The sequence below is a fragment of the Chelonoidis abingdonii genome, chromosome 5, assembly GCF_003597395.2.
Source record: "Chelonoidis abingdonii isolate Lonesome George chromosome 5, CheloAbing_2.0, whole genome shotgun sequence".
Taxonomy (NCBI): domain Eukaryota; kingdom Metazoa; phylum Chordata; order Testudines; family Testudinidae; genus Chelonoidis; species Chelonoidis abingdonii.
The window spans coordinates 124,635,419-124,659,827 of NC_133773.1; positions in this window are offsets into that span (position 1 = coordinate 124,635,419).

Consider the following 24,409-nt stretch of genomic DNA (forward strand, 5'->3'; position numbering starts at 1 on the left):
CTTCCCACGAACGCTTCTCGAGTGGCCAGAGGTGGGTATTGCTCGGGTGCTAGCCGAGAGGGCGCCTGAGTTGGTCGGCTGGTGAATCTCCCTTGCATCTATGAGGAGATCGAGCCTGGTCCTACCCCGGCACGCAGAGGGTTGAGGACGGACCCTCTGCCAGAGGGCCTCGATCTGGCGACCTCACACCCGGTCCCACTGTCCCCAGTTCCTTTCCCCTGACTGCTGCTTCCTGCTCCACCTCTGAGGGTCCTAGATTCCTCATCGACCGGCTGCGGGTGCGCCCTGTTGCTTTTCATGGAGAAGGAATGAGTGACGACATTTACCCAGAATCACCCGCGACACTGTTTTTGCACCATCATGCATTGAGGTCTCAACCCAGAATTCCAATGGGCGGGGGAGACTGCAGGAACTATGGGATAGCTACGGGATAGCTATCCACAGTGCAACACTCCAGAAATCGATGCTAGCCTCGGACCATGGATGCACACCACCGAATTAATGAGCTTAGTGTGGCTGTGTGCACTCGACTTTATACAATCTGTTTTACAAAACCGGTTTATGTAAAATCAGAATAATCCTGTAGTGTAGACATACCTTTAGAGAACTAGATTGCCTGATGGGTATTTGGGGAAAGAGTTAAATTAATTCCACAATTTGACAGTTGACGCCATAAACAGAATGGTCATTGGCTGTTTCATTATTAGGAGCTTTAAAAACGTCCTTGAAATGACTTTAATAATTATTTTTTTTTCAATGTATAAACATCTATCCCAGAGTCTAGAAGCCCTTGTCAGGTCATTAAAAATACAGTCCCACTGAGTCAAAATTTGTAGCCACTAGCCACCTTTCTCTGGATAAAGAAGCTACTTCACAAAATCTACTTGAAGATAGACATTTAATCGAAGGGGGATTTATTCCAGCAATCAGAGTAGTGGCATAAAGGTTGAAATCTAGTGTCCTTGCCAACCAAATTTTAAAACTGGACTCAGAATACATGGACAAAAAGGCTTTTTAAAACCACAAAAATTCTGCCTGCTATCTTCCTAAAATCCTCAGCTACTTTTAAATCTCTAAAGTGACTGGAATACCTCATTTTAATACTTTTTATAAGAAAATTATAAATCACTGACACCATAGATAACTATGTTGTTCATAATTAAAACAAGGTGCAAGTGTAAATTAATAGTTCATTTGTATAAATCTTGCAATGCATCTGGATTTACTATACTAAGTAGATTCCCTTATTAAAGTTCTAGACACTACTATGTATAGGCTGGGCATCATATCCAACAGTGACGATCACAGCTTCATGTGTGTTCTCCTGTGGCTTTATAGTCTAATCCATCAGTAGCAAGGTGGTAAGCAAGGTGAACATATGTCACATAGGAATGTGCAATCTCCCAGTGAAGACTTGGCATGACTCTTGGCACTTTTTTCAATCAGTTTCTCATCTGTCTTCCTCAAAGTATTGACAATCGTTATCGATAGTTGCTGTCCATTTAGGTCTATCCTTGACAGTGTCTTCAAAGTTATCAATATTTATACCACATGAGGTGAGAGTCTGCTTAATGGTGTCTTTAAAGTGTTCAAGTTGACCATCCTTCCTGTGTTTTCCAAGTTTCAGCTCACTGTAGAGGACTCTTACCAGATCTGTCAACTCAAGGGAAAGGAAGAGATTAGAGGCTTCAAACCACCTTCACATCCCTCAGATCTGGGGATGATGCAGGGAAATTTATAGCTCCTGAAGTAATTTAGGACAGTAGCCCAGCCTGTCCATGGCATTCTTAGGTGGCAGCAACATGTGGAATCCCCACGGCGCTATTCACTGTAGTTCCAGGTCCAACATGCAGCCTATGCCAGGGATAGTAGGAGAAATACTTCTTCCCTGGTTTGATCTGAAGTGCTAGGTGTCTTGTACAAGCCTCTCCATGTCTTCAGCCAGAAGCAGAGCTAGTTGGAAATTTCAACAAAAGGAAATCTGGATGCAAAGTGGAATTGTGGCTTTTGCTTTTTTCTCCATTTTCTGACCAACTCTAATTAGAAGCAACCATACTGACATAGTAGGAGAGGCTGTTATCGGATAGTACAATGGTATAAAATGTATTACATGAATTTTCAATGCAGCCAAAAACTGGTTGCACTATAAATTATTAGACATATCACAAGAACACTTTTTCCCCTCCTCAATTCCTTTTTCAGGGAAAAGACATTCTGATATGTTGAGAAAAGCATCCCAAAGTTTGAACTTTCTTAGGTAAGCACCCAAAGGTTTAAATATGTTCAAATAAGTACAGTCTTTCAAATGCTCACGTGAATCTTTGCACTCTTCACATCAGAACTTGAAAAGCTTTGGTTAGCAAGTAAGTGGAAACAATACTACATGACTGTGAACAATAATACACCATAAATAGCAAATAAAGAGACGTAACTGAAGCCAATAGCTTGCAAAAAATCCATAGGCTGAAATGTTTGTATGAAGTGTTTGTCAAAAAATGAGTAACATACATTCCTAAATATCAAGATAATAATATTGGAGAGCAATTATATCTCCCCTCAGCCTGCGTTTGGTTAAGCTAAACAAGCCAAGCATCCTGAATCTCCTCTTGTAAGGTAAGTTTTCCATTTCTCTGATCATCCTACTAGCCCTTCTCTGCAACTGTTCTAATTAGAAATTCATCTTTCTTAAACATGGGAGACCAGAATTGCACATAGTATTCCAGATGAGGGCTCACCAGTGCCTTGTGTAAAGGCAATAACGCTTGTCTGTCTCTACTGGAAATACCTCGCTTGATGCACCCTTAGATTGTGTTAGCCTTTTTCATGACCACATCACATTGGAAGCTCATAGTCATCCTGTGATCAATCACTACACCCAGATCTTTCTCCTCCTCTGTCTCTTTTAACTGATAAGTCCCCAACTTATAGCAAAAATTCTTGTTGTGAGTCCTGTGATACAGCATGGCCAGAGGGCAGCAGGAGAGTGTTAGCAGGGAGCCTTATTCCCTGCAAGGGGAGAAAGGTTTGCTATAGATTAACTAGAGCACCTGAAGCCAATTAGATCACCAGCAGTCAGTCATGTGATAAAAACCCCTGCTTCGGTCAGACAGTGTGGGAGTTGGAGCAGGAAGGTTTGGTTGGAGCAGAGAGCAGTTTGAAGGAGTTGGAGAAGAGAACAGTTTTGAAGAGAGACAAAAGGAAAGTTTGTAGGAGTGCTGTGGTGGGCTGAGAAATCCAAAAGAAACCCTAAGTAAGGGGCACCTGGCTTGTGTAGAAGGAGGGCAAGAAGCCTCTTCACAAGCTGAAGGGCAGGAGAGGGAAGTAGCCCAGGGGAAGGAACTGCTAGTTCAAGTGGTTCACCGCAAACCTCAGGGCCCCTGGGTTGGGACCTGGAGAAGAGGGCGGGCCCAGGTCTCTCCCTCTCCACTCCTCTCCTCAAGGACACTAGTGGGATAATTAAAATACCGGTTCAGAGGCAAGCAATGGTGCCCTGAACCTTCCCCAAAATAGAGAAAGTGTGAGACCCAGCATAACAGTACCGGCAATTTGCCACAGTCCCTAAATGCATGACCTTGTACTTTGCATTATTAAATTTAATCCCATTTCTAATACTCCAGTTTTTGAGGTCATGCAGATCTTCTTGTAGGATATTCTGGTCCTCCTCCATATTGACAATACCTCCCAATTTTGTGTCATCCACATTCCCACTTGTTGTGCCAAGGTCATTAATAAAGATGTTAAATAAGATTGGTCTGAAGACCGATCCCTGAAGAACTCCACTACTAACTTCCTTCCAGCCTGACACGTCATCTTTCAGTATGACCTGTTGTTGTCTTCCCTTTAACCAGCAGTTTGTTATCCACCTTTAAATTCTTATATTAATCCCCATCTTCTCCATCTCAATTAATTTCCCATGTGGAATTATAGCAAATGCTTTACTGAAATCTAGGTAGGTTAGGTCTACTGCATTTCCTTCGTCTGAAAAATCAGTTATCTTCTCAAAGAGCAGGTTGGTCTGGCATGACCTACCTTTAGTAAAACTATGTTGCATTTTATCCCAATTACCATTTACCTCTATGTCCTTAACTACTTTATCTTGCAAAATTGTATTCAAGGTCTTGAAACAACTTGAGATCAAACTAACAGGCCTTTAGTTTGCCTGATCATTTTTTTTCCTTCTTTCTTAAAAATAGGTACTTGATTAGCAAGTTTCCAGTCATAGGGTACCAGCCCTGAGTTTAGGGAGTCATTAAAAATCCTTGCTATTGGGCTTGCAATATCATGTGCCAGTTTCTTTAATATTCTTGGATGGAGATTATCAAAATGCCTTGATTTGGTCCCATTAATCTGTTTGAGATTGACTTCCTCCTTAGATGTGGTAATTTCTACTTCCATATCCTCATTTCCATTAGCCACCCTACTCCTTTGCTCCTCATTACTCTTATTAAAAACTGAGACAAAGTAGTGTTTTAGGTATTGGACCAAGGTCATTAATCTCCACCCCATCTTCAATGCTTAGCAGTCCCACTTCTTTTCTTTTTATTTATGTAGCTATAGAACCTTTTACTATTGGTTTTAATTTCTTTTGCAAGACCTAACTCTGCTTGGTTTTTGGCAGTTCTCACTCTTTCCCTATACTTTTTGACCTCCAAGAGAGAGTTTTCCTTGCTGATCCTCCCCATCTTCAATTTCTTGAAGGCTTTCTGCTTTCTCTTAATTAACTGTTTAAGATTCTTGCTCATCCAGTGTCTGCAACCCTTCCTTATGAAATTTTTTCCCCTTGTTGGGATGTGGGCTTCTGATAGCTTCTGCATCTTTGACTTAAAGTAATTGCAAGCCTCCTCCACATTCAAATCCTGGAATTCTTCAGTTCAGTCCACTTTCCCAACTAATTCCATTTTTTTTTAAGTTTGTCCTCTTGAAATCAAGGACCCTAGTTGCAGGCCTATTTTTATTTTATCCTTAAGTCCAGTATTCTGTTTCTGATGGTGGTCAATATCAGGTGATACAGAGGATGGTTCAAGAAGTCTTTCAATGGAATAGCTAGCTAATCGGCAAAGTTTTTTAGTATGTGGAAATTGAGCTGAAGCACATCTGAGCTAAGGGAAGGAATCTGCAGTCCTAACGTGCCATCTAACCCATGTCATCAGTTAATTCAGAGCACAAGAAGGGGATCAGTGGAGGCAGGTCATTGCATCTCTCCAAAGTGGGTTTTTGCCATTGTGGATTCAAACTGTGTATTAATGCAAATGCCACAGCCCAATATATCTGTTCCCCTTCACTCCATGTCACAGTACACAGAGTCACTGCAGGGCTGTCCCTTTATATGTGCAGTTAAGGTAGAGAGTCTCTCTTCCCTACAGGACCATGGAAACATGGTATTTCTGCTGCGTTTGGGCCTTATGTAGGCCCAAAACACAACCAGGAGTGATTCAGGCTCATGAGGTGATGTTGAAAAGCCAACATCTCTATTTTGAGAGGCTACCTTTTTAAGATGTTGAACTAGGTAATGCCAAATATATCAGACTAGGTTCTGTGTTAGTGTGGTGACTACATTGTTTTTATGCTTTGCCACCTGTTAAATGGATGTACCAAAAATATTATTTCTGTCTGATATGTGCTTTAGTCAGCTCAGTTTCTTACAGGAACACTTAAGCCCCTTAATCCTTCATGTCTGATTTTTGCTTTTTTTTGCCCCTCCCATTTTCAATTATCTTTAAATCTAGATGCTTGATCACCTTATACTCCAGCCTCGGTAAACAGCTGATTGATATGTGCCATATGTTGTTTAACCTACTTGTGATATTGCTTTGTTTGAAATATTTCTGCTGCTTGTTTACTATTTTTTGTCACCTCTTTTCATTAGGTTATTTGGTTTCTCATCGATCCTACTCATCATTTGAAGCATTCTATTAAGGTCATGGTGTTATGTGGCTAATTGCTATTGTAAATAGGATCCAATACCTTTTTTTCCAATCTCCCAGAGTAGTCATTTTAGCTGCTTTACACATTCCCTCCTTAGGATCATTATTATCCAGAGCACAGTGATGACAGTTGGCAGACCTGGAGAAGATGTATCACCAGGTGCTCATAATATTACCACATTTTATATCCCTCTAGCAATATAACCATTCATTCAATTTTCCATCTTCATTTTAGTTGATTCAAAGCTTTCGGGATGTTGCTGCATTTCAGATCTCTTTTTGCCTGACATACTGCAGCACATTGCCATTTAGAGGGGTTTCCTCTCTTTATTCTTTAAAAATACCAATTGATTATCAAGGTAGCATTCTCTTCACATTTTCCTACAGTGAGCTACTATGGAAATATTGATTCAGAAACTGTGCTTGCATTCAATGAGCCTTTATTAGATTTGTTCTTCAGGGCTTTATATTCTCAATATACAGATGGTTTCACCTTTATGGTTCATCACTCTGCCTCCCTCTTAATCATACATGTACATTCTATACTGCTAGAAAACCAGTAAATAGCTACTTACATTTATGTAATTATTAACATTATTGGATTAAAAGTGTGTGGCAGACATACAGAAGTTAGATAAAAACATCCTGTACTCTTGCTGGAAAATCACAATGCACCTCTACTTTATTTCTTAGAATACAGAATCCTAACACAATAACCCAAAAACAGAGAGTGAAAAAGCAGACTGCTCCATAAAACAGGCACAATTCGACTCTACTTTGCTCTAGCTTGGCTTTCTGCAACCTGACTTCAGTGCTGAGTAGAGTCCTGATCACTCCATATCTGACTCAGTTCTCATCCTCAAAGGAAATCTGCACAACACCTTCAAAAGATGAGCCTGAGATCTTAAATTCATAACTTTGCTAGCCACAAAAAATAACATCTCATTACAACAATCTGTAACCCACTAACTTTCCTTTGTCCTGTGATTGCAGGGGAGTTAATAGCCCACTTCATCTTAAATGATCTTTTGCAACATGTAAACTCCTTTATGCTTAACAATCTATTCTACCTTATATTTAGCTGTGGCACTCTGAGTACCACAATAATGGTAGCAAACAGGAGCACCTAACAGAGTTTTGTGAGGGAGTTTAAAGAGGGAGCATGAGAGACAGGTACTCTAAACTAAGGCCTGGTCTAAACTACGCATTTAAACCAATTTTAGCAGTGTTAAACCGATTTAACGGCGCACTCATCCACACTACGAGGCCCTTTATATCTATATAAAGGGCTCTTTAAATCGGTTTCTGTACTCCTCCCCGATGAGAGGAGTAGCATGAAAATCGGTATTACCATATCGGATTAGGGTTAGTATGGCCGCAAATCGACGGTATTGGCCTCCGGGCGGTATCCCACCACTGTGACTGCTCTGGACAGCAATCTCAACTTGGATGCAGTGGCCAGTTAAACAGGAAAAGCCCCACGAACTTTTGAATACATTTCGTTTTGCCCAGCGTGGCGCTTGCCATAGACGGTGGCGATGCAGTCCAATCCAACAGACTCCAGCTGATACGGGGATAAAGCCAGCGTCCTGTGACACTTATAGACTAACAGAAGTTTGGAGCGTGAGCTTGGGGTGTAAACCTCTCTCAGCTGCGGTGTGGAATGTCCGGGCAGGTTATATATGCTAGCAAGCAACAGAGATACAGAGTTATTCATCAGGAGGAGAGGCCTGTTCAGCAATAAGGTGAAACAGGGAGGAAACTGTTGGTATGGCAGACTCACAGCTTTGTTTGTCGAAGCTTTGTGTCATTTACAATGAACTGAAGTCAGCGTTTCTCTTGAGGATCTGTCCTGAAGTTTTGCTTGCAGGATAGCCACCTAAAGGTCTCTATTGAGGCAGAGGTTAAGTGCCTCTCTCAGGTTTTGTATTGCCATTCCTGATATCTGATTTGTGCCATTTACCTTTCCGTGCTGTTCCGTTGGCGATGTACATGCAAGGGGCATTGCGCTATATAGCGTATATGACATGGTGACGTCAGGTGAATGAACAGTGATGGTAGTTGATTGGTTAGGTCTCGTGAGGGTCACGGTGTAGATAGTGGGCAGAGTGGCATCGAGGTGTTGCATGGATTGGTTCTGAGTAGATTACTGTGGTACAGTGTGCAGTTGCTGGTGAGATTAGTTCAGGTTGGCGAGTTGGTCTGGGGCCAGATTCGAGCCACCCAAGTGTGAAAAGTACGGGTACTGGATCTGTCACTGTTATGGGAGACAAATCGTTTATCAGACTCTAAGCTAGAAAGAATGACAAAGTGTTTGAAAAAATCTGCGGCCTACAGTGCTGGTGAAGCGTATGGAAGCCAAGATCACGGCATGTCTGGGGAAAAGGGAGGGGTCGACGGTCAGCTATCCACAGTCCGCCGTTCGAGTTGCATTCTGCTGAGCTCCCAGTGCTGTGGCAACATGTCCCGCGTGGTGTCGAGTAAGACACATTTACTCCTCCCCCACCGGTGAAGAACGAAGAAGCAATCGTTTCCTGATTTTTTCAATGCTATTGCACTGAATGCGTGTAGACGTGATGCTGCAGGCAGTAAGAGCAGTATCCCGCTTCTCCTCCAGTCGATGTACAATATGACTGCTATCCGTCCACACCACAGCCCATAAGGCCCTGGCTGCCAGGTGAGCGGCGGGCGCCGGGTAACCAATAGGAAATGATCTGTCATTTCCCAGTAGATGGTACAGAACGGCTAGTAACCGTCCTCATCATAGCAACTGGGGGCTGAGCTCCATCAGCCCCCTCCCTTTCATGTGTAAAGAAAAGATTCTGTACTGCCTGGACTGTCATAGCAGCAGGATGCTGGGCCCCTCTCCCCCACACCACTTAATGTTCTGTCTTGACTATTGTAGCAGTGGGATGCTGGGCTCCTCTCCCCCACACCGCTTAATGTTCTGCCTGAACTGTCATAGCAGTGGGAGGCTGCTTCCCCCTCATTTTATCTCACTAACAAGTCACTGTTTCTTATTCCTGCATTCTTTATAACTTCATGACACAAATGGGGGGGGACACAGCAACGGTAGCCCAGGAAGCTTAGGGAGGAGGGAAGCAACGGGTGGGGTTGTTGCAGGGGTAACCCCCGTGAATGGCATGCAGCTTGTCATTTCTGCAGGATCTGACATGGAGCAGCTGTGCTCTCTGATACACTGGTTCTCTAGTACACTTGCTCCATATTCTAGGCAGGACTGACTCTATTGTTAGATACCATAAAGGAGGGATTGACTCGGGGAGTCATTCCCAGTTTTGCCTTTGCGCCCCCGCCGACCTCAGCCAGGGGCACCCATGATAGCAGCAGACAGTACAGAACGACAGATAACCGTCATCTTATTGCCAATTTACAATGGCAGGAGATGGTACAGAACGACTGATAACCATCTCTGCTATCATGCAAAAGCAAACAAATGCTGCTGTGTAGCGCTGCAGTAACGCTTCTGCCAGCGGCATCCAGTACACTTATGGTGACAGTAAAAAAAAAAAAGCTGAACGGGCTCCATGGTTGCCATGCTATGGCGTCTGCCAGGGCAATCCAGGGAAAAAGGGTGAAATGATTGTCTGCCGTTGTTTTCCCGGAGGAAGGAATGAGTGATGACATTTACCCAGAACCACCTGCAACAATGATTTTTGCCCCATCAGGCACTGGGATCTCAACCCAGAATTCCAAGGGGCAGGGGAGGCTGCGGGAACTATGGGAAAGCTACGGAATAGCTACCCACAGTGCAACGCTCTAGAAATCGACGCTAGCCTCGGACCATGGACGCACACTGCCGAATTAATGTGCTTAGTGTGGCCGCATGCACTTCACTTTATACAATCTGTTTTACAAAACCAGTTTATGTAAAATCGGACTAATCCCGTAGTGTATACGTACCCTTAGGCAAATAACCTATTTCCTGCTCCCCACCCCAAAACAAACAAACAAACAAACAAAAACACGCCCTGTAAGAGTAAAAGTATTGCAGGCTGAAGTCCAGCAGCAGAGTGGGAGCTATCCAGTTTATTGCACTGAATGCAGCATGTATGCTTTGTGGGCAGTGGAGTATGTGTGCATCTAGTGCAAACTCCTGGCCTTCAGAGATCAAGTGCAGGCTCTTGCTTCCAGAGTGATTGAACTGGAGATGCTAAGGGAGACAGAAGTACAGGAAGGAGACTTTCAGGGACAGAGTAGAGTGAAATCACTCTACCCTCCATTCTGACAGCCTCTGTGCTGTTGAGGAGGATGAAAGTCTTGGGGAAGGAAAATATCAAGCTGGAGCAGAGAGAAACAATCTCATAACTGAGATGCTCCTCTCACATGATGTTGTTATATCCTCTCACACTGAGGATACCCCTTCAGGGGAGGGGACAACGGTTATTAGAAAGAGACAGGTAACTATAACGGGGGATTTGATTACTAAACATATAAGTAGTTGAGTTGTGATGACTGGGAGAACCACATGGTGAATTGCCAGCCAGGTGCAAAAGTTGCGGATCTGTTGAGATATGTAGACAGACTTATGTACAGTGCTGAGGAGGAGCTATTGGTCATGGTACATGTAGATATCAGTGACCTAGGGAAAGATAGGAGAGAGGTCCTGGAGGCCAAATTTATGCTGCAAGGTAAAAGATTGAGGTGCAGGATCTCCATGGTAGCATTCTCTGAAATGCTTCCAGTTCCACAGGCATGGCCAGTTGGATAGGCAGAATTGCAGGGTTTCAATGCATGGATGAGACAATGGTTTTATGAGAAGGGATTTAGGTTTAATTAAAACGGGGAAACCTTTTGGGAAAGGAGGAGTCTCTGTAGGAAGGATGAGCTTCACCTAAACCAAAATGGCATATAAAATTAACAATATTGTAGACAAGTTTTACAGTTAAGCACTGGGGGAAAGCTGCAGGTGTGGAAGAGCACATGGTTTGATTAGAAACATACCATTCTACATTGGGAGGATTGGTTGAAAGCGATACTCTATATCTTAGTAACAAGGAGAGGATAGAAGTTGATAAAGTTCAGGCAGGACCTGAAGAGAAACAGTCAAATGAAAAAAGTCTCATTCAGTTACATCACTTGAAGCCATGCAGCTAAATTCTGACATATTTTATAAGTGCTCATATACAAATTCTAGAAATCTAAATACTAAAATGGGTGAACTTCCGTGCCTGTTATTGAATGAGGATATTCACGTAATAGGCATCAGAGAACCTTGGTAGAACTATTATAATTTGGGCTTTCATTTAATCTCACTTAACTAACGCAATTAAAAAAATTAATCGTGATTAATTAGTTTTAATCCCACTGTTGAACAATAGAATGCCAATGGAAATTTATTAAATATTTTCGGATGTTTTTCTACATTTTCAAATATATTTATTTCAATTATAACACAGAATACAAAGTGTATAGTGCTCACTTTATATTATTTTGATTACAAATATTTGTACTGTAAAAATGAAAAACAAAAGAAATAGTATTTTTCAATTCACCTCATACAAGTACTAAAGTGCAATCTCTTTATTGTGCAAGTGCAATTTACAAATTTAGAGTTTTCTTTTATTACATAACTGCACTGAAAAAAAAAACAGTGCAAAACTTTAGAGCCTACAAGTCCACTCAGTTCTACTTCTCATTCAGCCAATCGCTAGGACAAACAAGTTTGCTTACTTTTACGGGAGATAATGATGCTCACTTCTTATTTACAATGTCATCAGAAAGTGAGAACAGGTGTTTGCATGGTACTTTTGTAGCCGGCATTGCAAGGTATTTGTGTGTCAGATATGCTAAACATTTGTATGCCCCTTCATGCTTCAGCCACCATTCCAGAAGACATGCTTCCATGCTGATGATGCTCATTAAAAAAAATAATGTGTTAATTAAATTTGTGACTGAACCCCTTGGGGGAGAATTGTATGTCTCCAGCTCTATTTTACCCACATTCTGCCATATATTTCATGTTATAGTAGTTTCGGATGATGACTCAGCACATGTTCATTTTAAGAACACTTTTGCTGCAGATCTGACAAAACTTAAAGAAGTACTGTTGTGAGATTTCTAAAGATAGCTACAGTACTTGACCCAAGGTTGAAGAATCTGAAGTGCTTTCCAAAACCTGAGAAGGATGAGGCGGGGAGCATGCTTCCAGAAGTCTTAGAAGAGCAACTTTCTGATGTGGATACTACAGACCCCGAACCACCAAAAAAGAAAATCAGCCTTCTGCTGGTGTCATCTGACTCAGATGACGAGAATGCACATGCATTGGTCTGCACTGTTTTGGATTGTTATTGAGAAGAACCCATCATCAGCATGGACGCATGTCTGTTGGAATGGTTGTTGAAGCATGAAGGGACATATGAATCTTTAGCACATCTGGCATGTAAATACCTTGCAACACCAGTTACCACAGTGCCATGAGAACACCTGTTCTTACTTTCAGGTGACACTGTAAGCAAGAAGCAGGTAGCATTATCTCCTGCAAATGTAAACAAACTTATTTGTCTGAGCAACTTAAATGAACAAGAAATAGGCCTAAGTGGACTTGTAAGCTCTAAAGTTTTACAATATTTTATTTTTGAATGCAGTTATTTTTTGTACACAATTCTACATTTGTAGGTTCCATTTCATGATAGAGATTGCACTACAGTACTTGTATGAGGTGAATTGAAAAATACTATTTCTTTTCTTTTTTACAGTGCAAATATTTGTAATAAAAATTAAAGTAAGCACTGTACACTTGGTATTCTATGTTACAATTGAAATCAATATATTTGAAAATGTAGAAAACATCCAAAATATTTCAATAAATGGTATTCTACTATTGTTTAACAGTGCGATTAATCATGATTAATTTTAATTGCTTGACAGCCCTAATTATAATCAATGGGACATTGTAATAGCAGGATACAAAATAAATAGGAACAACATAGTAGGTCACACTGGTGGGGGAGTGGAACTATATGTGAAAGAAAGCATAGTCATATACAGTAGAAATCTTTAGTGAATCAAACTATACTATAGGATCTCTACACATAGAAATTCCATGCTTGAATAATAAGAGATTAGCAGTAGGAATGCACTACCAACCACCTGAAAAAGATGGTGATTGTGAAATGCTCAGGGAAATGAGAGAGGCTACAAAAACAGAAAACCTTGTAATAACAGGGGATTCCAGCTATTCCCATATTGACTGAGTATGTCACCTCACAGTAAGATACAGAGAGAAAATTTCTAGACATCATTAATGACTGCTTCTCAGAGCAGCTAGTCCTGAAACCTATAAGGGTTGAAGTAATTCTAGATATAGTTCTGAGTGAAGCAAAGGTTCTGCTCCAAGAGATGAATATACCTGAACCACTTGCTAATAGTGACCATAATGTAATTAAATGTAACATCCTTGTCAGGGGGAAGGGGAGGATACCAAAGAAGCCCACCACAGTAGCCTTTCAAAAAGTGGCACTACACAAAAATGAGGAATGTAGCCCGATCTATGGATCATATATTAATCATATTGATTACTTAAGAATTCTCTGTTATCACTGTTAGCTTTGACAGGTTCTTGTCCCAAGATCAGGCCAGATATTATTAGAATTATTGTGTAGCTGAGAACCCTGATGTACACAGTGCAACACTCACTCTTTTTGGCACCTTTCTGTATTTGTAATAGTTTATTAATACATTTAGCAAAGTCCCAAATACTCTAATCCAGCAAGGTGGATAGAGATAATGCACACTGTACAGCTGAACATCCATATGCTCACACTATTCCTTGCAGAACAACCTGAAATGTTAGCGATCAACTTCCTCATCACCATCACCTTCTCCATTATCACCAGTGGCCATCATCCTGGCACCTCCCAAAGGCTACATGTCTCTACCCTACTGTCCACAGGCTGGGATACAACTTTTATAATATGTTACGCTAACACTAGTATATTTAATGCATATTCAGTTGAGGTTTCTCCCCCTCTTCCTTTTTTGTATTTCCTCATCTTACTAATGTTGGGATGCCCTTCTCCTATAGCTTAGCACAAATGTTAATTCATTGCCATGGAACTCTTGTGGTCAGGTATCTGCAGATGTTCCCATCTACAGTATCAAAACGTTGGTATTAGTTCATGTTCTTGTGGTTGGCTGGTGTCGTTATGAACAAACTTACCCCTTAAACATTCTATTCTCAGTTCCCCAAAACTTAAGGGTGACTATTGGCACAGATAAATAGCCTAAAGTGCACAGGCCTCAAGCCTTATGCTAATTGCCAAAGCCAATGTCTTACATGATACAGGCCTATATGTTCTTAGCATTACTGCTGAATAATGCTCTGAGGAGAAGTCCAGGATACACTCCTTAACACACCTGAAACCATTTGAAATGCACCACCAGAGAAGTAGATTGCATCATGGAATGATCCACTTAAATATCAAATACCCCAAGAGAACCTGGTTTAATATGTGGGGGGGGGAACCACTGAGCACATTCTGCTGTCACCTACCCATACTAGAACCCATATGGAGTGTCATCAAACAATTACAACCCATACTTGATGGGACCACCTCCTGAAGGAAATCTTTCCTGAACCACCTTTTCTGGCCTCAGCCTTGCCAAGGTCATCATCCAAAGCAAGCTCCCCACAGACCAGGACACACCAACTCAAATTGGCACCAGACCTTAGCATAACAGATACAAAACCTCTAGTTGTATATCCACTACTATGATGATCAATACCCCCTGTAACACACCTTTCAAGAGGCATGTGTAGAGCCTCTGGATATCACAACATGTGGTGTACTTCACCCAGTGTATAAAATGCCCCAACAACAACTATGTGAGTGGAGCCAGGTAATCATTATGCTCTCCAATAAATTCACACAGAAAAATGATAAAAGACACTTATTTACAAAATAATCCCTCCATACCTGACTCTCAGTCCTTAAAGGAAACACGCATAACACTTTTACAAGATGAGCCTGGAACCTTAAATTCCTAACTTTGGTAGACATTAAAAATCATGGACTCAAGAGAGACTCTGGATTTATGTGTAGCTCAAAAGCTTGTCTCAGTTGTCCCAGTAAAAGATATTATCTCACCCACCTTGTCACACCCCTTAGGAGGGTTCAGTGCACATGCCAATCTATGGCTGAACAGTTCCATTGGTTAGTGTGGATCATGGCGTTGAGGTAAACTAGTGCCCATTGCATGGCTTACAAAAAGCTACAGCTGTGGATGTCCCTTCCATTGGAGAAGACATTGACCTACCACAATATGTTTCTAACAGACTTGGCCAAGCCTATAGTTAGCAATTGCCTCCCCTATATCATAGTAAAATTGTTTGCTGTCTAGACAGTGAAAATTTAAATGAATGGCATTTCTCCTTTTCTGCTGCATCAGACAGCACTACATTGTCCAAAAGAGAATTATAGATCTGCTAAGGAGTCACACCTCAGATCCACAATTCTTGTTCCAGTCAGTTTTCCTCTGAATGTTTTAATTTAGCCATTTGTTTTCATCACATTTACCAACCCTTTCCCCTATATTGTCACATGATGGCTTGCATCACTGAGTCATTTTTCTTAGTTTTTATCTGTGTTCATACTTAATTTTGCAACATCATATCCAAGAGAATGGCTTGCTTCCTGAGAAGTTAACAAACTTTACAAAAATAAAGTGAGCATGAGAATAATATTAGTGGAACTTACTGTTTGTGTCCAGTTGCATATTTAACTAAGGGAAAACATACCTTTAGTAGGAAATCCCAAAACCTAGGGATCATATTGATACAGACCTAGAGGATTGGATGTTTGCTTGGAAAATGCAGCAGAAAAAAACTGGGCTTGCTAATTTAAAATAAAACTGTGCTCAGTTTATTCCAGCACAGTCCTGAGAGCTCTCATGATGACTGTTAAGCATATCTTCTAATGAGCACACTCTGAACTGTATTTTTAAATTACTCTTAGAATTACCAGTAGCAATCTTGAGCCTCCTTATCTGAAGAAGTGGGATTTTTACCCACGAAAGCTTATGCCCAAATAAATCTGTTAGTCTTTAAGTTGTCACCAGCAGGGCCGGCTCCAGGCACCAGCTCAGCAAGCAGGTGCTTGGGGCGGCCAAGGGGAAGGGGCGGCAAGTCGGGCTCTTCAGCGGCAATTCGGTGGCGGGTCCTTCGGTCCCTCTCAGGGGGAAGGACCTGCCACCGAATTGCCGCCAAAGAAGAAAGCGGCATGGTGGAGCTGCCGCCGATTGCGATAACGCCTTTTTTTGTTTTTATTTTTTTTCGGCGCTTGGGGCGGCAAAAACCCTGGAGCCGGCCCTGGTCACTGGACTCTTCGTTGTTTTTCTGGATACAGACTAACATGGCTACCCCTTGATATCTGACCTCCTTAACTAGGTTATTCTAAGACAGTGAGAAGAAAGCATGATTTTTATTTTCTATACAGCTACTGCTGTAGAGATTCACTGTTCTGCTTAACCTCTTATTTATCAATGAAGTTGTATCCATTTATATTCTTAACTTTTTGAATAGTAAAATTATATCTTGAATATTAAATTTAACTGAATGTGATACACAACATTATAAATCAAATATAATTGGTGCATTATGCTGTACAAGAAGTGACAAGATGTTCCTTCAGCTGCAGAAAAGAAAATGTGATTGATGGCAGAAATTAATATTGAGCAGCGTGGTTGACTATGCACTACACACAATGAACAGAGCAACTTCACAATAGGCTAGACAGGGCTAATAAATGGGAAGTGTCTTTCCATAACTCTTATTTGCAAAGCACTTATACAAATAAAAGAATCCAGTGCACATGTAGGCCAAACACATCCAGAGCACAATAAGCCCCATTTTTAATGTAATGCCAATGTCCTTAGTGTCAAACAAAAATCACAAAGATGAAAAATCCTCCATCCTGGATGGCAGTGTTTAACTTGGCTCTAATATACAATAGTCATAGAGATGTAGGACTGGAAGGGACTTCAACAGGTCATCTATACCTGTCCCCTGCTTTCAAGGCAGGACTAAGTAATAACTAAACCATTCCTGACAGGTGTTTTTTCTAACTTGTTTTTAAAAACCTCCAATTACAGAGATTCCACAACATCCCTAGGGAATTTGTCCCAGTGCTTAACTACCCGGACAGTTAGGAAGTTTTTCCTAATGTCCAACATAAACCGCCCTTACTGCAATTTAAGCTTATTGCTTCTTCTCCTATCCTCAGAGGTTAAGGAGAACAATTTTTCACCCTCCTCCTTGTAACTATATTTTATTTATTTGAAAACTGTTATATCCCCTCAGTCTTCTCTTCCCCAATCTGAAAAAAATTGGGTTTATTTAATCTTTCCTCATATGTCCCATTTTCTAGACCTTGAATAATTTTTGTTGCTCTTCTCTGGAATTTCTCCAATTTGTCCACATCTTTCCTGAAATGTGGAGCCCAGAACTGAACACAGTACTCCAGCTGAGGCTTATCAGAACAGAATAAAGTGGAAGAACTACTTCTCGTGTCTTGCTTATAAGATTCCTGCAGATACATCCCAGAATGATGTTTGCTTTTTTTGCAACAGTATTACACTGACTCATATTTATCTTGTGATCCACTATGACCCCCCAAATCCCTTTCTGCAGTACTCCTTCCTAGGCAGTCATTTCCCATTTTGTATGGGTGCACCTGATTGTTCCTTCCTAAGTAGTGTACTTCACATTTGTCCATATTGAATTTCATCATATTTACTTCAGACCATTTCTCCAGTTTGTTCAGATGCTTGCAATTCCTCCCAATTTGGTATCATCCACAAACTTATAAGTGTACTGTCTATGTCATTATCTAAATCTTTTATGAAGATCTTGAGCAGAACTGGACCCAGGACCGATCCCTGCGGAACCCCATATGATATGCCCTTCCAGCTTGACTGTGAACCACTGATAATTACTCACAGTTATGCAACCATCTTATAGTAGCTCCATCTAGGCTATATTTCCCTAGTTTGTTTACAAGAAAGTCATGCAAGACAGTATGAAAAGCCTTGCTAAAGTCAAGATATACCACATATACCTCTTCATCCATCCACGAGGCTTGTTACCCTGTCAAAGAAAGCTATTAGGTTGGTTTGACATGACTTATTCTTGACAAATCCATGTTGACTGTTACTTATCACCTTATCCTCTCCTAGTATTTGGAAACTGATTGCTTGATTATTTGCTCCATTATCTGTCCAAGTACTGAAGTTAAGATGACTGATCTGTGATTCCCCAGCTTGTCCTGACTCCCCTTTTTAGAGATTGGTACTATATTTGCTCTCTTCCAGTTCTTCGGAATCCGTTCTGTCTTCCATGAGTTTTCAAAGATAATCACTAATGGCTCAGATATCTCTTCAGACAGCTGCTTGAGTATTCTAGGATGTATTTCATCAGGCCCTGACAATCTGAAGATATCTAACTTGTCTATGTAATTTTTAACATGTTCTTTCCCTATTCTAGCCTCAAATCTAACACATTTTTACTGGTGTTCGCTATGTTAGACATCCAATCGCGACTAACCTTTCTGATGAAAATTGAAACAAAAAAGTCATTTAGCAGGTCTGCCATTTCCACATTTTCTGTTATTGTCTCCCCTCCTGCCCATTGAGTAAAGGGCTACCATGTCCTTGGTCCTTCTCTTGCTTTTAATGTATTTGTAGAATAATAGGTATGAGTTTCACTCTTCTAGGGCTCATAGCATAATATAGTGAAGAGGGACATGGGAATGAATTTCCAAATTTGAACTGATAGTGAGATTTTTTTGAGGTTTTAAAAATATAGATAACTTTTTCAAAGTGAGGTTTTTCTGCTTATGTGCACTTCTTCTTTTCAAAGGAGCATTGGGAGGTGGCTGGCTGGGTTCAGGCCATGGTGCTATCCCAAAAGCACAGGCTACAATGTGCATGCCTTCTCCTATTGTAGGCAGCCATGACAACTGCCTTCTTCTTTTCCCCCTCCCACTCCCAAGTAGAAAACAATCCACCTTTGTGAGTAGATCTAGTAAATAAGTGAGACAGATGGATGGATATAGTTAAGTAGCACCAGTGAGATTCATTGTTCAGATATTTTCCTCTTCAGGACCAGTGCTTAGAAAAGTTTACTGGTCATCAAAACATTTTTTCCAGTCTTCCTAAAGTGTTTCTCTCCCACATAGGCAGCAATTTTTTTTAACAAAAGTCCCTGTTAAAAAATATAATTAGAATATATCTGAATTTCTCTTCCATTTTCTCAGAAATGGCTTTTTTGAGGTAAAATTTGGGTTTGTCGTGGCTGCAGAATAAAACTGTAAATTGTTTCACTCTTCAAGAAATACGCAAAAATATAATTTCCCTCCCCACCCTCACACCTCAGCAGGGATACAAATTTTTATGCACTGCTCTCCTGCTGCCCACTCCTGCATTCCGTATTCACCCCACGCTCTGTGCACCAATTTAGTGTGCAGAATCATGCAGGATTAAGGCTCTTAATAAAGCAAAGCCATTTCAGCAATGGCAACCAACAATAAATCTCCCCTAACCATGCAGATGTCTTACACACATTGGTTTGCGCATACCTGCTCTGTACATTTATGACACTATGGAAATAATAAACAGCATGTGAAACCCATTTGCCATTCTAGAATAAAATAATTCCATCAAGTGAAACAAGAAAGGTAGAGAGCCTGGGCCAAAATCAAAGGGGTGTCAATGGCCTTTGGATAAGGTCTTTAATGTGTTTTTTCACACAGATATTTTGAAAATACTAGCTTTGAACTTTTATTTAGAAATATGTAGTATGTTCCTTTTACACCCTTTGCTAAGATAACAAACCTTTGCCTATAGAAATACATACAAAGCAAACAACATGAGTGGAAAAATTAAGCTGGCGTGAAAAAAATACATTTTCCCAACCCAATACATATTATAACTACTAATGCTTATTTCTGGAAATTATTCAAAGCACTCCACTTGTCTGAAGGCTCATTAGACGTTGTTAGGAATAGGGTATAAAATAGTCATCCAGGAATTGTCACCACTGAGAACCAGGAAAAAAGCCATGTTGTACTTTCTTCAGTGAATTAGCTGCAACGCAGTTGCAAAATAAGGTCCTTTTGTAAATAAACCATTTTACCTGTTTTGTGGCTTGTTAGATGTATAACCCTTCTTCCCGGTGGTGTTGGCAGCAACACGGGTGGGATTCAGTATGAAGGTCATTCCTTTTAACATTGCAAAACAGAACTAATTTGAGCTCTCATCCAGAAATCTGGGAAAACTGAACACCTCCCCTGGGTGCCTCTAAGACTCAATGCTTCCCCACTTGAAAGCACTGAGTCTGTGTACGACAAAAGAAAACTTTTATTAAAAGGTAGAGGGAACTCTGCATTATCTGGGAAAACACTGCAACAATGATTCAAAAGTATGGAAATAATAAGTAATATTGTACTTTGTAGAGTACAACCCCACCGTATCTTGGGTAGTGTCCTTTGCAATGTGAAAATCCATCTCCCTTTAACATGTGTGACAAAGTTCCTCCTCCATCTTGGTGGGTCCTGTGCTTATTGGCAGATTTTTTCACATCAGAGATTCACCATGTGGGTCAGGGAACAGCACAGAGACCTTCCCCTCTGGTAGAACCCACAATCCAGGCCAATTCCTCCTGTGTTTGATCAGGAGTTGGGAGGTTTGGGGGGAACCCGGGCCCTCTACTCCAGGTTCCAGCCCAGGGCCCTGTGGACTGCAGCTGTCTAGAGTGCCTCCTGGAACAGCTGTGCGACGGCTACTTCCCCAAGGCCTCCTCCCAACACTTTCTTTCTCCTCACCACCAGACTTTCCTCCTGATGTCTGATAATGCTTGTACTTCTCAGTCCTCCAGCCGTACACCTACTCACTCTCAGATTCTTGCACGCCTCTTGCTCCCTCCTCTGCACGCACTTCCTCTCCTCTGGCTCCCTGGTTCTCTTTGGTCTGACTGGAGTGAGCCCTTTTATAGCATCAGAGGGGCCTTAATTAGAGTCAGGTGCTTAACAGACTCCCCTGACTCTTAGCGGGTTAATTGGAGTCAGGTGTTCTCATTAGCCTGGAGCAGCCCCTGCTCTGGTCACTCAGGGAACAGAAAAGTGCTTATACAATGGCCAGTATATCTCCCTTTTAATACTATGCTGTTCCCAACTGGCCTGAGTCTATCAACATGGCCAGTGCAAGGAAAGGGCACAAAACTTCCACCGTGCGCCACCCCCCTACCTAGCTAACCCTGCCCGCCTCCCCCCCCCATGGCTGCCAACCTCGCCTGCCGCGGCAGCTAGCCCAGCCCGCCATCCTCCCCACCTGGGAAGCCCCACCCTCCAGCCAGGGAGCCCTTCCTCCATGGCTGCTAACCCCTCCCACGGAAGCCAACCCCACCCGCGGAAGCTAACCCCGCCCAGGGATCCTGCCCCAGCTTTCCTCCGCTCCGCTGAGCACGCCGGCTCTGCTCTAATTCTCCTCCCCTCCCAGGCTTGCGGTGCCAATTGGAGGAGAATTAGAGTAGGGGCTGTGTGCTCAGCGGAGGATGCAGAGTGGAGGTGATCTGAGGTGGGGAGCGGTTTCCCTGTGCACCCCCCCGTTACTGTGGGTGGCCCTCCCACCGCCCCCCCACCCCAGCTCACCTCCAGTCCATCTCCTCGCCTGAGCGAGCTTTTAGGCGCTCTCAACCACTGGGCACCCTAGGAGGCCACCTAGTTCACCTAGTGGTTGCACCGGCTCTGTCTATCACACATGCCACTTCCCTTTTCCCTCTGCTGCACACCACTCATGGTTGATTGTCCGAGTTCAGTAAAGTCCCAGAATCTGGGGGTGCATTCAAGTGGTTCATCTCTGACCCTTTGAAGGGGGTGAAGTTGAGCAATGTCTCCACCGTCGCTGCCACTACTCACCATGGCTTGCCATTGTTTCTGCTTCTGCCTTGAGCTGCAATGCTGTGTTCTGAGGTTCTATCACATATCCAAGTTCACAGGGATTTACTGGGAAGTGGGGATCCTCACTACTGCTCCCTCTTCTGTGTTCCCTTTCACCGCAACACTATCATCATATGATGTCTAATGTTCAACTCCCAAGACCTGCTTCTCAGTGAGTTCAGCTCTTGTGATCACTGAGCAGAAATAAGGACTCTCAACTGAGTCTTATCAGCTCTCTCTTTAAATACTGGAGGAAGAAGATCAAAGGGTTTCTAGAACTCTTCAAACATCATCTATCCTAGCAAGTAAGAACATATATTCCCACCCCTTCTGACTTTCAGTTGGATTGGACATCACTATCATAGACAATTAGAGTCAAAAGAGACCTCAGGAGATCATCTAGTCCAGCTCCCTAGTCCACATCTCCTACTCCCCACGCTTAGACACTGAGATTACAGTTATGGTGACCCCCACTCAATTAGGACATGTTAGTTCTGCTGCCTTTTAGTAAGACAATAAGGATAACAACATTCATTACCCTTGTATCCAAGACTGGCTTCTGATCACCTAAGCAAAATAGGTGAGTCTATTCAAATACAGAGGGGTAGCTGTGTTAGTCTGGATTTGTAAAAAGTGACAACGAGTCCTGTGGCACCTTGTAAACTAACAGAAGTACTGGAGCATAATATTATGCTCCAGTACTTCTGTTAGTCTATAAGGTGCTACAGGACTCTTTGTCGCTTTATTCAAATACAGTCTGCTCCTGAAGTCTTTCCCCGTAGTTCATCACTAGATGCAGGACAGAGCTCATTCAGATCAAAGATTAGCTTGATTGTTTTAACTGAAATCAGAGCGATGCCAAAAAAGTACATTGCCTATGAAGAAATTTGTCTTTGATTTCCGCAGAGGGATTAAAGTTCCACATTTTGAGAGGTGCAACTTGGTGAATATTATCAGAATCTAAATTTAAAAAAATAAATCTCATAATAGAGTTGGCACATAGTTGGAGGTCAAAGTTTGAATTCAGTTTTCAATATGTAAATATGTACGGAGTGTTCCCAATAGCCATGCTAAATAAGAATATCCAGCTTATTATTTATCTAATATCCCGTCCTGCCGTAACCAGCTGGCTCATTGTTCTGATGTGACCCACGCATGCACAGGTGCATCATGCCGCGCTATCAGGTTACCACAGAAACCTGCTGAAGCTTGGAGCCACGGCAGCCCATAGGGGATCAAGTGCAGTCCAATAAGTCCTGATTTGAATATATTATCTTTTTTCCTATCAAAGTTGATTTTTAAAATTATGCTCCTAAAATAAGCTGTAACAAAAATTAAGATGTTACTATTTACTGACTTTATAGGACATGAGAAATATACAGGCATTCAGGCCCTGATTCAGAAAGGCATCCCTATTCAGGACATCACTTAAACATCTATTTAAGACCCATCAAACTCAATGGGATTTGAAGTAAAGGCCCTTGTATCAAGGCCCTACATACAGACGGAATGGAATTTTCCAAGCATTGAATGGAATGACAGGTATGGCTGATGTTGAAGTAAAGCCTTTTTGTAGTGAATACATTAGAGAAATTGTTCAGGAACATTTCATCCTTTGGTAAATATCATAATGACTGAAGTAGATGTTTTCAGCTTACTGTTCAGAAGATTTGAGACTAACAGGTGCTGAGATTAGCAACTAATTTTTCATTTTGTATTCAGCAGCACATGAACTTTGTTTCTTAATGATCACTGTCACCATCTAATATACCATTGTAAATTAGACAGAATGTAATTATTGTCTGGATTGTTATTGTATTATTGCCAACACTGGGATATTGCTACCTGTCTTTTATAAAAGTATTTTTAATAAATTGCTCTGCAAAGGACCATATTATTTTGGAAGACATCTAAATATTCCATGACTACAAAATAAAATCAGAAGTTTCTCAAGGTGTAAGTAGGGAAAAAAATCTAAAGAACAATAAGTAAATAAGTGCCCCCATCTCATTTATATTCAACATGTGCCACAACAGCATACTGAAATAATACTTCCATTATAGGGCAGCACACTGGCAAAGTGTGTCTTATTCCTTGCTTATGGATGCTCTACTAAAGGGTCACAGCCTAAACCACTTAACAGCTAATGAAGTTTCTCCTTTGCTCATGTGTTAAAGCTCCATGCTTTTATAATAAAAGTCCTAGGTTGAAACCCTGGTAGTCACTATGGAAGGCCATTGCTATACTTAGGATTTAGTGAGACTGCTAAGAAAGGGCACGAGCATACAAAAGATCTTTCATCCTCAATAGAGCTGTTTTCAAAAACTAAGAACAGAAAGAGAAAGTATCTCAGTTCCACTGGCCTCTCCATCTTTTTAAAGAATTCTTTCTTTTCTTTTTAATCCTCTGCCTTTCTGGTTGCCTGTTCCTCTCTGATATTTCTCTTTTACGTGTCCTTCATCTTTCTTCTTCCTGTAATTTTCTTACCTACCACTATTGTCACCTCTCTGCTCTTCTCTCCTACATTGAACAAAA